Source organism: Scyliorhinus torazame, chromosome 20 (assembly GCF_047496885.1).
Source record: "Scyliorhinus torazame isolate Kashiwa2021f chromosome 20, sScyTor2.1, whole genome shotgun sequence".
NCBI classification, from domain to species: domain Eukaryota; kingdom Metazoa; phylum Chordata; class Chondrichthyes; order Carcharhiniformes; family Scyliorhinidae; genus Scyliorhinus; species Scyliorhinus torazame.
In genome coordinates this window covers 32,110,073-32,126,107 of record NC_092726.1, presented here as the reverse complement: position 1 = coordinate 32,126,107, position 16,035 = coordinate 32,110,073, and the positions used below count along the sequence as shown (strand labels likewise).

Below are 16,035 nucleotides of genomic sequence, written 5' to 3'. Positions count from 1 at the left end.
GTTCTGGTCCGTACTGGCCCCGTGATTTTGATGCAGATGCATTGGGGGGGGGGGGGTGGTGTAGCCCTGGCGTTCGTCGTGGCAGTCAGTAGGTGTTGGGGTTGCAGGCCGGTCTTCACCTGGGTTGTTGCTGCTCGTTGCTATCGGGGGTTGGTCTGTGACCTTGTTTTCTTCCCGGTCGGTGGTCTGGGGGGTCTGTGCCTTCCGTTCCACGTTGGTGCTTTGCCTCTTTATCTGAGGCCGATTCTTGTCCTGTTTTCCCTCATCGGATGAGGTGTCGGCACTAAGTGCGCCGGCTGAGAGGTGTCGCTTTTTGCCACTACCCCTCAGGGGGTTCTTCAGTTTGTTTTTTTGTTTCCTCTTACGTTTGTCCCTGTTCACGGTTTCCCAGGGCTCTTTATTCTTTGTCCCCTCCTCTTCCTCTTCCATTGAGTGTTCCTCATCAGATGGGGCTGGGGTTGGGTTGTCAGGAGGTGCTGGGGCCTCCTCTTTTTGTTGGGGGCCCTTCTGTTGCTTTTCCTCATTCTGAACCGTGGTGTCTTTTTCGGTGGAGGGTGTATGCACCTCCTCTCTGGTCGCCTTTTTAACTCCGCTGCTGATGATTTGAGCATATGTCGCCCCGCGCTTCGGGCAGGCCCTGTAAAGATGGCCGGCCTCCCCACACAGGTTGCAGCACTTGTCTTCCTTGCAGTCTTTCGTCATATGTCCCACCTGCCTGCAGTTTTTGCAGAAGGTCACACTGCAGTTTGCGGCAACATGCCCCGTTTTGCCACAGGCGTGGCATACTCGTGGCTGTCCCACGTAGTAGAGGTAGCCACGATTTACTCCAATAGCGAAACTGGAGGGGGGATGCAGGATGGCTCCGTTGCTGTCCGTTCATAGGGTCACCTTGACCTGGTGCTCACTTGTCCAGATGCCGAAGGTGTCTTTCACTTGCACGCTGTCACTTTTCAGCTCAGCGTACATGGCGAGGAATGTGAGCACATCAGATACAGGGACGTGGGGGTTGTACGTGTGCAGTGTAACAACCCGATTTCGCTGCGCCGGGAGCGTAAACAGAGGCTCCGCAGTCAGGATCGACAGGGAACTCTGGTTACCTTTTTCCTTGAAGACGTTCAAGAATTTGATGCACGCTGCGACGCTCTTGAAGGTGACATCAAAGAAACCATTCTTGGGGAAGTTTTGCAAGCAGATGATTTCTGTTGCTTTAAGCCCACAACACTGGAGCAGCACCCGCTTCACGAAGAGTATCCGATCCAAAGGTGACTCTCCTTCCGTTTTCTTTACTGTGACTCGGACAGTGTTTCGCACTCCCCAGCCTGGTGGTCGGGATGCAGCTGCATCCATATCTCGTCCGTTGGGTGTGAAACTGTACCGGCGTTGGGCCTAAACCCGAGGTTTAGGCCAGCATGTAGATCCACCAATAGCAGTCAAGCTCCAAACGTTTCCTCTTTGACGACTTCAATCCCTCAGAGCTTTCCAACCCACAATCGTAATCGAAATCCTCAGCTTCCCTCGATCAAATGAGACTGCACTTGATCTTAGCCAAAAGGCCGAGAAGCGATAGCCCATATATTCCGGCTATGGCTTTTGTCCTCCTCGTCCACCGACATTCAGGTGCACCTTGCTGCGCTCAATTGTGCTTTGGAACTTTTAGTCTACAGTCACTGTTGGTCAAGAGACCTCCAGCTTGGCCAAGCACGGTGGAGTCTGTGCATGCAGAACCAGTAAAACACAACAGGAAGACATCGTCTGGCAAGCCGTCCCCTGTCGTCACCAGATGAAATGGAGACGCTGTGAAGGCCCAGTGGCACTCAACGGAAGGAGTCGAAGAAATCTCCACCTTTGCCGAACAAAGGGCAATCAGTGCAAGCAGCAAGTACTGGCGGAATCCAACAGAGGGCAATGTCTAGTCTCCCTGAGCTCCACCCTGGCGTGTTGGTCGTGGAGTCAGGAGAACGAAAAGAGACGCCGTGAAGGTATACCTGCATCCAAAGAGGATGCCGTTCAGTCTGTCGCCACACTTCCCCGTTGTGCAGGATGAAGGGATGTGGTAACTGAAGTGAGGAGAAGGCAAGTCGGCATCCGAGGGTGAGGGTGAGTGGCCTGTAAAAAGCAGCAGGAAATCTGTGCGGCATATCAGCTGAAAACGGAGCCTGGCTGCCGAAAGTCCTCGAGTCCATCGGCTCGCAACATTAGTGCACGAAGCTCCCGCCAGCAGAAAAGCTAGCAATGCTTTGGAGCTTGAAATGCCTTAAATTGGTCAGGATGAGGCAACTGGACAACAGAGAAAAGGGGTAGCCAGGTATTGCGGCATTTTCTGCTTTTATACATTTTCGCCCCAAAGCGGGGAGAGAGCACCATTCCTGGAAACACTGCAAGACCAGCTTGATGCGTGGAGCGGAAGGAGCAAGCCCCTGAACCATCTCCGAGTCCTAAAAATCAATTTAATATTCGGTCCCCAGATTGAGGACGTATCAGATATTAAACTGATAAGAACAGATTTTTTTTTTTTTTTTCAAAAAAATATACTTTATTCATAAAAATTTATCATGAGCATTACAGAAACATTTCAAATTGTCTTGACTGTACATTTCCGGCAGGGTTACATGTTGCCTTGACTTTCTTTCATTCACTTTTGATATTGTCGTACACATATCACTCTTTACATTACAATTCCTTCTTAAATATTTACAGTGGCATGTTTGTTTTATACATTGGAGTGTTGGTTGCCCCGACCGAGGGGCTTTACACTGTTACCGGCCCCTCGGTGTACATTTGCTGGAAAGACTTTACACAGTGGTCTTTCCCCATTGCGCCTTGGCAGCAGCTGCCCCAAGCTTGAGTGCGTCCCTCAGCACGTAGTCCTGGACCTTGGAATGTGCCAGTCTGCAACACTCGGTCGAGGACAATTCTTTGCACTGGAAGATCAGCAAGTTTCGGGCAGACCAAAGAGCGTCTTTTATCGAGTTGATGACCTTCCAGCAGCAGTTGATATTTGTCTCGGTGTGTGTCCCTGGAAACAGTCCGTAGAGCACAGAGTCCTGTGTCACAGATCTGGTTGGGATAAACCTTGAAAAATACCACTGCATCTCTCTCCAGACATTCTTTGCAAAGGCACATTCCACAAGGAGGTGTGTGACCGTCTCATTTCCCCCACAGCCACTCCGAGGGCAGCGTGCATTGGTGCAGAGCCTTCGGGTGTGCATGAAGAATCTGACAGGGAGGGCCCTTCTCACCACCAGCCAAGCTAGGTCTTGGTGCTTGTTTGAAAGTTCTGGTGATGAGGCGTTCTGCCAGATGACTCTGGCAGTCTGCTCAGGGAACCATCCAACGTCCTCCACGGTTTCTTTTTCCCTGAGGGCCTCGAGGACATTACGTGCTGACCACTGCTTCATTGCCTTGTGGTCAAAGGTGTTTTCCTTCAAAAACTTTTCCACAAAGGACAGGTGGTACGGTACGGTCCAACTACTTGGAGCGTTCCGCGGCAATGAGGCCAGGCCCATCCTTTGTAACACCGGGGACAGGTAGAATCTCAGTATGTAGTGACACTTGGTGTTTGCATACTGGGGGTCCACGCTCAGCTTGATGCAGCTGGACACAAATGTGGCCAACAGGATGAGGGAGGCGTTGGGTACGTTCCGCCCTCCCTTCTCCAGAGGTTTGTACATGGTGTCCCTTCGGACACGGTCCATCTTGGATCGCCAGATAAATTTGAAGATGGCCCGGGTGACTGCTGTGGCGTAGGGTCGGGTTATGGGCCAGACCTGCGCCACGTACAGTAGCACCGAGAGTACCTCACACCTGATGACCAGGGTTTTGCCGGCAATGGAGAGGGAGCGTTGCTCCCACCAGCCCAGTTTCTGTCTTACCTTTCCGATGTGCTCCTCCCAGTTTTTGGTGCACGCCCCAGCAGCTCCGAACCATATCCCCAGCACCTTCAGGTAATCTGACCTGACAGTGAAGGGGACAAAGGACCGGTCGGCCCAGTTCCCAAAGAACATGGCCTCGCTCTTGCCCCGGTTTACCTTGGCTCCAGAGGCCAGTCCAAACTGGTCGCAGATTGTCAAGAGCCTGCGTACAGACGCAGGATCCGAGCAGAAGACGGCAACGTCGTCCATGTATAGGGAGGCCTTGACTTGCATGCCTCCACTGCCTGGGATCGTCACTCCTCTTATACCCGGATCCCTCCTGATGGACTCGGCAAAAGGTTCTATGCAGCACACAAAAAGGGCAGAGGAGAGAGGCAGCCCTGCCTGACTCCAGACCTGATCTGGAACTTTTCTGATTCCCACCCATTGATTGAGACTGCGCTATAGATGTTTGTGTAGAGCAGTTTGATCCAATTGCGAATTCCCTCCCCAAACCCCATTTTGGAGAGCACATCCATCATGTAGGTGTGCGATATTCTGTCAAAAGCCTTCTCCTGGTCAAGGCTGATGAGGCAAGTGTCCACCCCCCTGTCCTGCACGTAGGCGATCGTATCCCTGAGTAGCGCGAGGCTATCAGAGATCTTCCCGCCGGGTACAGCACAGGTTTGGTCAGGGTGGATCACCGACTCCAGAGCAGACCTGACCCGATTGGCGATGACCTTTGCTAGAATTTTGTAGTCCACATTCAACAGTGAAATGGGTCGCCAATTTCGAATTTCTTCCCTTGCCCCCTTCTGCTTGTAGATGAGGGTGATGATGCCTTTCCTCATGGACTCTGACATGCTGCCTTCCAGAAGCATACTCTCGTACACTTCCAGCAGGTCTGGGCCCATCCAGTCCCACAGAGCCGAATACAACTCAACCGGTAAGCCGTCGCTTCCGGGAGTTTTACTCGTCTCGAAGGACTTGGCGGCCTTTGTCAGCTCGTCCAGTGTAAGTGGTTTGTCCAGGTTTTCCAGCTCGCTGTCGCCTATGACCTCCGTGATAGTCGACAGGAAAGTCTGGGAAACAGTGCTATCTGTTGGCTTCAGGTCATACAGTCTGGCATAAAAGGATTGGCTGATCCTCAGGATGTCAGACTGCGATGACTTTTCAGAGCCATCTTCTTCCTTCAGGCTGCTGATCACAGAGGTCTCTCTGTGCACCTTTTGGAAGAAGAAGCGTGAGCACTTTTCGTCCTGCTCCACGGAGCGGACTCTGGAACGGAAGATAACCTTGGAGGCCTCCGAGGTGTAGAGCGAGGCTTGCTGGCTCTTCACCTCTTGGAGATCCTCCTTGACATCCACCCCCATCGACTGCAGCTGGAGCAAATTTTGCATACTTTTCTGGAGCCTGGACATGACCCCTCGTCTCTCTCTCACCTTTTGAACGCCCTTGAGGATGAAAAACCTCTTGATATTCCCCTTGATTGCTTCCCACCAGAGATGTGGGGCCTCAAAGAGGGGTTTCACGGTTCTCCAACCTTTGTAATCCCTCCTGAGTTCCTCGATGTTCTCAGGGGTCAGCAGTTTTACATTTAGCTTCCACATCTCCCTGCCTACCCCCTGGTCTTCCTGCAGGTGGCAGTCGGCCAGTAGGAGGCAGTGGTCAGAGAAGAACACCGGCGTTACATCGGTGGACCTGACCGTGAAAGCTCGGGACACAAAAAAGAAGTCTATCCTGGAGAGGACGGACCCGTGTGAACGTGACCGTGTGTATCTACGCTGCGCGCCGTCAGCAGGGTTGCTGCAGACGTCGAGCAGCTTGGCGTCTTTTACCGTTTCCATCAGGAGTCTGGACGTAGCGTCTAGTTTGCTGTCGGCTTTGCTGGATCGTCCAGCCGCATCGATGATGCAGTTGAAGTCACCACCCAGGATGACCGGCTTGGAGGTGGCCAACAGCAGTGGGAGTTGCTGAAGGACTGCCAGCCGCTCACTTTTTACGGCCGGGGCGTACACATTAATAAGTCTGAGAGGGGTGTTTTTGTATTTCACGTCTGCTACGAGGAGGCGCCCGCCCACCACCTCCTTAACGTCGGAGATGGTGAAGTTGCCTCCCCGCAGCAGAATACCCAGGCCGGAGGAGCGGCAGTCGTTTCCTCCTGACCAGATGGATGGCCCGTGGGACCACCAGCTCGACAGCGCCTGTAGTTGCTGAGGTGCGGAATTCCGCACTCCTGCAGGAACAGTAGGTCAGCTTTTACATTTGCCAAATAGTTGAGTGTGGCTACACACCGCGAAGTATCTTTGATGCTTCGCACATTTATGGATGCAATTTTTAAACCCATTATAAAAAGGTAGATTTACCAGTCTCAAGAGTCCAGAGTCTATACAGTTGGCTGTTCCAGCTGTTGGATGTTCCCCAGCATGCCGGTGGTGCTCGCAAACTTTAGCACAGTTGCAGGGCTGAGAAAACTGTTCTGGTCCGTACTGGCCCCGTGATTTTGATGCAGATGCATTGGGGGGGGGGGGGGGGGACGGGGGGGGGGTGGTGTATTCCTGGGGTTCGTCGTGGCAGTCAGTAGGTGTTGGGGTTGCAGGCCGGTCTTCACCTGGGTTGTTGCTGCTCGTTACTGTCGGGGTTAGGTCTGTGACCTTGTTTTCAATGTCCGGCGTTTGCTGGCCATTGGTCATATTGCTGTTTCCATGAGTCAGGGGTTGATTGTCTCGGCGGGTTTTATTTTCTTCCCGGTCGGTGGTCTGGGGGGTCTGTGCCTTCCGTTCCACGTTGGTGCTATGCCTCTTTATTTGAGGCCGATTCTTGTCCTGTTTTCCCTCATCGGATGAGGTGTCGGCGCTAAGTGCGCCGGCTGAGAGGTGTCGCTTTTTGCCACTACCCCTCAGGGGGTTCTTCAGTTTGTTTTTTTGTTTCCTCTTACGTTTGTCCCTGTTCACGGTTTCCCAGGGCTCTTTATTCTTTGTCCCCTCCTCTTCCTCTTCCATTGAGTGTTCCTCATCAGATGGGGCTGGGGTTGGGTTGTCAGGAGGTGCTGGGGCCTCCTCTTTTTGTTGGGGGCCCTTCTGTTGCTTTTCCTCATTCTGAACCGTGGTGTCTTTTTCGGTGGAGGGTGTATGCACCTCCTCTCTGGTCGCCTTTTTAACTCCGCTGCTGATGATTTGAGCGTATGTCGCCCCGCGTTTCGGGCAGGCCCTGTAAAGATGGCCGGCCTCCCCACACAGGTTGCAGCACTTGTCTTCCTTGCAGTCCTTAGTCATGTGTCCCTCCTGCCTGCAGTTCTTGCAGAAGGTCACACTGCAGTTTGCGGCAACATGCCCCGTTTTGCCACAGGTGTGGCATACTCGTGGCTGTCCCACGTAGTAGAGGTAGCCACGATTTACTCCAATAGCGAAATTGGAGGGGGGATGCAGGATGGCTCCGTTGCTGTCCGTTCTTAGGGTCACCTTGACCTGGTGCTCACTTGTCCAGATGCCGAAGGTGTCTTTCACTTGCACGCTGTCACTTTTCAGCTCAGCGTACCTGGCGAGGAACGTGAGCACATCAGACACAGGGACGTGGGGGTTGTACGTGTGCAGTGTAACAACCCGGTTTCGCTGTGCCGGTAGCGTAAACAGAGGCTCCGCGGTCAGGATCGACAGGGGACTCTGGTTACCTTTTTCCTTGAAGACATTCAAGAATTTGATGCACGCTGCGACGCTCTTGAAGGTGACATCAAAGAAACCATTCTTGGGGAAGTTTTGCAAGCAGAAGATCTCTGTTGCTTTAAACCCACAACACTCGAGCAGCACCCTCTTCACGAAGTGTTTCCGGTCCAAAGGTGACTCTCCCTCCGTTTTCTTTACTGTGACTCGGACAGTGTTTCGCACTCCCCAGCCTGGTGGTCGTGATGCAGCTGCATCCATAGCTCGTACGTTGGGTGTGAAACTGTATCGGCGTTAGGCCTAAACCCGAGGTTTAGGCCAGCATGTAGATCCGCCAATAGCAGCCAAGCTCCAAACGTTTCCTCTTTGACGACTTCAATCCCTCCGAGTTCTCCAATCCACAATCAACATCGAAATCCTCAGCTTCTCTCGATCAAATGTGACTACACTTGATCTTAGCCAAAAGGCCGAGAAGCAATAGCCCATATTTTCCGGCAATGGCTCTTGTCCTCCTCGTCCACCGACATTCAGGTGCACCTTGCTGCGCTCGACTGTGCTTTGGATCTTTTAGTCTACGCTCACTGTTGGTCAAGAGTCATCCAGCTTGGCCGAGCACGGTGGAGTCTGAGCATGCAGAACCAGTAAAACACAACACGAAGACATCGTCTGGCAAGCCGTCCCCTGTCGTCACCAGATGAAATGGAGACGCTGTGAAGGCCCAGTGACACCCAACGGAGGGAGTCGAAGTAATCTCCACCTTTGCCGAACAAAGGGCAATCCGTGCAAGCAGCAAGTACTGGCGGAATCCAACAGAGGGCAATGTCTAGTCTCCCTGAGCTCCACCCTGGCGTGTTGGTCGTGGAGTCAGGAGAACGAAAAGAGACGCCGTGAAGGTGTACCTACATCCAAACAGGATGCCGTTCAGTCTGTCGCCACACTTCCCCGTTGTGCAGGATGAAGGGATGTGGTAACTGAAGTGAGGAGAAGGCAAGTCGGCATCCGAGGGTGAGGGTGAGTGGCCTGTAAAAAGCAGCAGGAAATCTGTGCGGCATATCAGCTGAAAACGTAGCCTGGCTGCCGCAAGTCCGCGAGTCCATCGGCTCGCAACATTAGTGCACGAAGCTCCCGCCAGCAGAAAAGCTAGCAATGCTTTGGAGCCTGAAAGGCCTTAAATTGGTCAGGATGAGACAACTGGACAAGAGAGAAAAGGGTAAGCCAGGTTTTGCGGCATTTTCTGCTTTTATACATTTTGCGCCCCAAAGCGGGGAGAGGGCACCATTCCTGGAAGCACTGCAAGACCAGGTTGATGCGTGGAACGGAAGGAGCAAGCCCCTGAACCATCTCCGAGTCCTAAAAATAAATTTAATATTCGGTCCCCAGATTGAGGACATATCAGATATTAAACTGATAAGAACAGATTTTTTTTTTTTTTTTTTTTTATCAAAAAAATATACTTTATTCATAAAAATTTATCATGAGCATTACAGAAACATTTCAAATTGTCTTGACTGTACATTTCCGGCAGGGTTACATGTTGCCTTGACTTTCTTTCATTCAATTTTGATATTGTCATACACATATCACTCTTTACATTACAATTCCTTCTTAAATATTTACATTGTCATGTTTGTTTTATACATTGGAGTGTTGGTTGCCCCGACCGAGGGGCTTTACACTGTTACGCTCCCCTCGGTGTACATTTGCTGGAAAGACTTTACACAGTGGTCTTTCCCCATTGCGCCTTGGCGGCAGCTGCCCCAAGCTTGAGTGCGTCCCTCAGCACGTAGTCCTGGACCTTGGAATGTGCCAGTCTGCAACACTCGGTCGAGGACAATTCTTTGCACTGGAAGATCAGCAAGTTTCGGGCAGACCAAAGAGCGTCTTTTACCGAGTTGATGACCTTCCAGCAGCAGTTGATATTTGTCTCGGTGTGTGTCCCTGGAAACAGTCCGTAGAGCACAGAGTCCTGTGTCACAGATCTGTTTGGGATAAACCTTGACAAATACCACTGCATCTCTCTCCAGACCTTCTTTGCAAAGGCACATTCCACAAGGAGGTGTGTGACCGTCTCATTTCCCCCACAGCCACTCCGAGGGCAGCGTGCATTGGTGCAGAGCCTTCGGGTGTGCATGAAGAATCTGACAGGGAGGGCCCTACTCACCACCAGCCAAGCTAGGTCTTGGTGCTTGTTTGAAAGTTCTGGTGATGAGGTGTTCTGCCAGATGACTCTGGCAGTCTGCTCAGGGAACCATCCAACGTTCTCCACGGTCTCCTTTTCCCTGAGGGCCTCGAGGACATTACGTGCTGACCACTGCTTCATTGCCTTGTGGTCAAAGGTGTTTTTCTTCAGAAACTTTTCCACGAAGGACAGGTGGTACGGTACGGTCCAACTACTTGGAGCGTTCCGCGGCAATGAGGCCAGGCCCATCCTTCGCAACACCGGGGACAGGTAGAACTTCAGTATGTAGTGACACTTGGTGTTTGCATACTGGGGGTCCACGCACAGCTTGATGCAGCTGGACACAAAGGTGGCCAGCAGGATGAGGGAGGCGTTGGGTACGTTCCGCCCTCCCTTCTCCAGAGGTTTGTACATGGTGTCCCTTCGGACACAGTCCATCTTGGATCGCCAGATAAATTTGAAGATGGCCCGGGTGACTGCTGTGGCGTAGGGTCGGGTTATGTGCCGTACAGTAGCACCGAGAGTACCTCACACCTGATGACCAGGGTTTTGCCCGCAATGGAGAGGGAGCGTTGCTCCCACCAGCCCAGTTTCTGTCTTACCTTTCCTATGCGCTCCTCCCAGTTTTTGGTGCACGCCCCAGCAGCTCCGAACCATATCCCCAGCACCTTCAGGTAATCGGACCTGACAGTGAAGGGGACAAAGGACCGGTCGGCCCAGTTCCCAAAGAACATGGCCTCGCTCTTGCCCCGGTTTACCTTGGCTCCAGAGGCCAGTTCCAACTGGTCGCAGGTTGTCAAGAGCCTGCGTACAGACGCAGGATCCGAGGAGAAGACGGCAACGTCGTCCATGTACAGGGAGGCCTTGACTTGCATGCCTCCACTGCCTGGGATCGTCACTCCTCTTATACCCGGATCCCTCCTGATGGACTCGGCAAAAGGTTCTATGCAGCACACAAAAAGGGCAGAGGAGAGAGGGCAGCCCTGCCTGACTCCAGATCTGATCTGGAACTTTTCTGATTCCCACCCATTGATTGAGACTGCGCTATAGATGTTTGTGTAGAGCAGTTTGATCCAATTGCGAATTCCCTCCCCAAACCCCATTTTGGAGAGCACATCCATCATGTAGGTGTGCGATATTCTGTCAAAAGCCTTCTCCTGGTCAAGGCTTATGAGGCAAGTGTCCACCCTCCTGTCCTGCACGTAGGCGATCGTATCCCTGAGTAGCGCGAGGCTATCAGAGATCTTCCTGCCGGGTACAGCACAGGTCTGGTCAGGGTGGATCACCGACTCCAGAGCAGACCTGACCCGATTGGCGATGACCTTTGCTAGAATTTTGTAGTCCACATTCAACAGTGAAATGGGTCGCCAATTTCGAATTTCTTCCCTTTCCCCCTTCTGTTTGTAGATGAGGGTGATGATGCCTTTCCTCATGGACTCTGACATGCTGCCTTCCAGAAGCATACTCTCGTACACTTCCAGCAGGTCTGGGCCCATCCAGTCCCACAGAGCCGAATACAACTCAACCGGTAAGCCGTCGCTTCCGGGAGTTTTACTCGTCTCGAAGGACTTGGCGGCCTTTGTCAGCTCGGCCAGAGTTAGTGGTTTGTCCAGGTTTTCCAGCTCGCTGTCGCCTATGACCTCCGTGATGGTCGACAGGAAGGTCTGGGAAACAGTGCTATCTGTTGGCTTCAGGTCATACATTCCGGCATAAAAGGATTGGCTGATCCTCAGGATGTCAGACTGCGATGACTTTTCAGAGCCATCCTCTTCCTTCAGGCTGCTGATCACAGAGGTGTCCCTGTGCACCTTTTGGAAGAAGAAGCGTGAGCACTTTTCGTCCTGCTCCACGGAGCGGACTCTGGAACGGAAGATAATCTTGGAGGCCTCCGAGGTGTAGAGCGAGGCTTGCTGGCTCTTCACCTCTTGGAGATCCTCCTTGACATCCACCCCCATCGACTGCAGCTGGAGCAAATTTTGCATACTTTTCTGGAGCCTGGACATGACCCCTCGTCTCTCTCTCACCTTTTGAACGCCCTTGAGGATGAAAAACCTCTTGATATTCCCCTTGATTGCTTCCCACCAGAGATGTGGGGCCTCAAAGAGGGGTTTCACGGTTCTCCAACCTTTGTAATCCCTCCTGAGTTCCTCGATGTTCTCAGGGGTCAGCAGTTTTACATTTAGCTTCCACGTCCCCCTGCCTACCCCCTGGTCTTCCTGCAGGTGGCAGTCGGCCAGTAGGAGGCAGTGGTCAGAGAAGAACACCGGCGTTACGTCGGTGGACCAGACCGTGAAAGCTCGGGACACAAAAAAGAAGTCTATCCTGGAGCGGACGGACCCGTCTGGCCGTGACCATGTGTATCTACGCTGCGCGCCGTCTGCAGGGTTGCTGCAGACGTCGAGCAGCTTGGCGTCTTTTACCGTTTCCATCAGGAGTCTGGACGTAGCGTCTAGTTTGCTGTCGGCTTTGCTGGATCGTCCAGCCGCATCGATGATGCAGTTGAAGTCACCACCCAGGATGACCGGCTTGGAGGTGGCCAACAGCAGTGGGAGTTGCTGAAGAACTGCCAGCCGCTCACTTTTTACGGCCGGGGCGTACACATTAATAAGTCTGAGAGGGGTGTTTTTGTATTTCACGTCTGCTACGAGGAGGCGCCCGCCCACCACCTCCTTAACGTCGGAGATGGTGAAGTTGCCTCCCCGCAGCAGAATACCCAGGCAGGAGGAGCGGCAGTCGTTTCCTCCTGACCAGATGGATGGCCCGTGGGACCACCAGCTCGACCAGCTCCTGTAGTTGCTGAGGTGCGGAATTCCGCACTCCTGCAGGAACAGTAGGTCAGCTTTTACATTTGCCAAATAGTTGAGTGTGGCTACACACCGCGAAGTATCTTTGATGCTTCGCACATTTATGGATGCAATTTTTAAACCCATTATAAAAGAGATAGATTTACCAGTCTCAAGAGTCCAGAGTCTATACAGTTGGCTGTTCCAGCTGTTCGATGTTCCCCAGCATGCCGGTGGTGCTCGCAAACTTTAGCACAGTTGCAGGGCTGAGAAAGCTGTTCTGGTCCGTACTGGCCCCGTGATTTTGATGCAGATGCATTGGGGGGGTGATGTAGCCCTGGCGTTCGTCATGGCAGTCAGTAGGTGTTGGGGTTGCAGGCCGGTCTTCACCTGGGTTGTTGCTGCTCGTTACTATCGGGGGTTGGTCTGTGACCTTGTTTCCTTCCCGGTCGGTGGTCTGGGGGGTCTGTGCCTTCCGTTCCACGTTGGTGCTTTGCCTCTTTATTTGAGGCCGATTCTTGTCCTGTTTTCCCTCATCGGATGAGGTGTCGGCGCTAAGTGCGCCGGCTGAGAGGTGTCGCTTTTTGCCACTACCCCTCGGGGGGTTCTTCAGTTTGTTTTTTTGTTTCCGCTTTCGTTTGTCCCTGTTCACTGTTTCCCAGGGCTCTTTATTCTTTGTCCCATTCTCTTCCTCTTCCATTGAGTGTTCCTCATCAGATGGGGCTGGGGTTGGGTTGTCAGGAGGTGCTGGGGCCTCTTCTTTTTGTTGGGGGCCCTTTTGTTGCTTTTCCTCATTCTGAGCCGTGGTGTCTTTTTCGGTGGAGGGTGTATGCACCTCCTCTCTGGTCGCCTTTTTAACTCCGCTGCTGATGATTTCAGCGTATGTCGCCCCGCGTTTCGGGCAGGCCCTGTAAAGATGGCCGGCCTCCCCACACAGGTTGCAGCACTTGTCTTCTTTGCAGTCCTTAGTCATGTGTCCCTCCTGCCTGCAGTTCTTGCAGAAGGTCACACTGCAGTTTGCGGCAACATGCCCCATTTTGCCACAGGTGTGGCATACTCGTGGCTGTCCCACGTAGTAGAGGTAGCCACGATTTACTCCAATAGCGAAATTGGAGGGGGGATGCAGGATGGCTCCGTTGCTGTCCGTTCTTAGGGTCACCTTGACCTGGTGCTCACTTGTCCAGATGCCGAAGGTGTCTTTCACTTGCACGCTGTCACTTTCAGCTCAGCGTACCTGGCGAGGAACGTGAGCACATCAGACACAGGGACGTGGGGGTTGTAGGTGTGCAGTGTAACAACCCGATTTCGCTGTGCCGGTAGTGTAAACAGAGGCTCCGCAGTCAGGATCGACAGGGGACTCTGGTTACCTTTTTCCTTGAAGACGTTCAAGAATTTGATGCACGCTGCGCCGCTCTTGAAGGTGACATCAAAGAAGCCATTCTTGGGGAAGTTTTGCAAGCAGAAGATTTCTGTTGCTTTAAACCCACAACACTCGAGCAGCACCCGCTTCACGAAGAGAATCCGATCCAAAGGTGACTCTCCTTCCGTTTTCTTCACTGTGACTCGGACAGTGTTTCGCACTCCCCAGCCTGGTGGTCGGGATGCAGCTGCATCCATAGCTCGTACGTTGGGTCTGAACTGTTTCGGCGTTAGGCCTAAACCAGAGGTTTAGGCCAGTATGTCGATCCACCAATAGCAGCCAAGCTCCAAACGTTTCCTCTTTGACGACTTCAATTCCTCCGAGTTCTCCAATCCACGATCGTAATCGAGATCCTCAACTTCCCACGATCAAATGAGACTACACTTGATCTCAGGCAAAAGGCCGAGAAGCGATAGCCAATATTTTCCGGCTATGGCTCTTGTCCTCCTCGTCCACCGACTTTCAGGAGCACCTTGCTGCGCTCGACTGTGCTTTGGAACTTTTAGTCTACGGTCACTGTTGGTCAAGAGACCTCCAGCTTGGCCGAGCACGGTGGAGTCTGTGCATGCAGAACCAGTAAAACACAACAGGAAGACATCGTCTGGCAAGCCGCCCCGTGTCGTCACCAGATTAAATGGAGACGCTGTGAAGGCCCAGTGACACCCAACGGAGGGAGTCGAAGAAATCTCCACCTTTGCCGAACAAAGGGCAATCCGTGCAAGCAGCGAGTACTGGCGGAATCCAACAGGGGGCAATGTCTAGTCTCCCTGAGCTCCACCCTGGCGTGTTGGTCGTGGAGTCACGAGAACGAAAAGAGACGCCGTGAAGGTATACCTACATCCAAATCAGGATGCCGTTCAGTCTGTCGCCACACTTCCCCGTTGTGCAGGATGAAGGGATGTGGTAACTGAAGTGAGGAGAAGGCAAGTCGGCATCCGAGGGTGAGGGTGAGTGGCCTGTAAAAAGCAGCAGGATATCTGTTTGGCATATCAGCTGAAAACGGAGCCTGGCTGCCGCAAGTCCGCGAGCCCATAGGCTCACGACATTAGTGCGCGAAGCGCCCGCCAGCAGAAAAGCTAGCAATGCTCTGGAGCCTGAAAATTTTTTAATTGGTCAGGATGAGACAACTGGACAAGACAGAAGAGGGGAAGCCAGGTTTTGCGCCATTTTCTGCTTTTGCACTATTTGTGCCCAAAGCGGGGTGAAGGCACCATTCCTGGAAACATTGCAAGACCGGGTTGATGCCTGGAGCGGAGCAAGAAAGCCCCTGAACCATCTCCGTGTCCCAAAAATCAATTTAATATTCGGTCCCCCGAAGGGGACATACCAGATATTAAACTGATAAGAACAGATACTACACTTGATCTGAACGAAAAGGCCGAGAAGCGATAGCCCATGTTTTCCGGCTATATCCCGAGTTATCCTTTTACCCTTAATGAGCTGGTAAAATTACTTAGGACGTTCGTTCATTTTACCTGCCTGTATCCTTTCTTGTACCGTTTTTGCTCTCCTAATTACCTGAAGTTCCCAGTCCACATTGCGACCCCGGCCCCGGGTCACTGGCCGCGTGGAGTTTGCACATTCTCCCCGGTTCTGCGTGAGTCTCACCCCACAACTCAAAGATGTGAGAGGTAGGTGGATTAGCCACCATAAATTGGAAAAATAATTGACTACTCTAAATTTTAAGAACTGTGTATTTCATTGTAAAACAAAAAAGAGGCTGTCAGAGACCCCAGAGATTGTCCTACACGGTGAATCTGTGCAGTGCAGAGTCCAGGAGGCTGCAATCTGGTGTCACAGTAGTTTGCACGCTTGCCTCAGCGCGCCAGCAACCCAGGTTCAATTCCAGCCTCGGATGTCTGTCCATGTGGAGTTTGCACTTTCTCTGACACGGTTTCCTCTGGGTTCTCTGTTTTCCTCCCACAGTCCAAATATTTGCATGTCAGGTGGATTCGCCGTGCTAAATTGCCCTTTAGGTTAGTTTGGGTTGCGGGAATGTGGATAGGGTGGCGGTGTGGGCTTAAATAGGTTGCTCTTTCTAAGGGCTGGTGCAGACTCGTTGGGCCGAATGACCCGCCTTCCGCTCTGTAGGGATTCTATGATTCTATAAAGAATCGTAACCTGCATTCGAGCCTGACGTGGG

The 16,035-nt window shown here is 52.5% G+C and overlaps 2 non-coding genes and 1 pseudogene across 2 annotated transcripts; all 3 read right to left on the bottom strand.

Annotated features, from left to right (window-relative positions):
* Positions 1 to 2,350: 2,350 nt before the first annotated feature.
* On the bottom strand, positions 2,351 to 2,530 carry LOC140397229 (U2 spliceosomal RNA; annotated as a pseudogene).
* Positions 2,531 to 8,775: 6,245 nt separating this feature from the next.
* On the bottom strand, positions 8,776 to 8,962 carry LOC140397175 (U2 spliceosomal RNA). Its single transcript, XR_011936745.1, has one exon. It is a non-coding gene; the product is annotated as a U2 spliceosomal RNA (small nuclear RNA).
* A 6,130-nt stretch (positions 8,963 to 15,092) lies between these two features.
* On the bottom strand, positions 15,093 to 15,282 carry LOC140397913 (U2 spliceosomal RNA). The gene has a single exon (XR_011937335.1). It is a non-coding gene; the product is annotated as a U2 spliceosomal RNA (small nuclear RNA).
* Between the last annotated feature and the right edge of the window lie 753 nt (positions 15,283 to 16,035).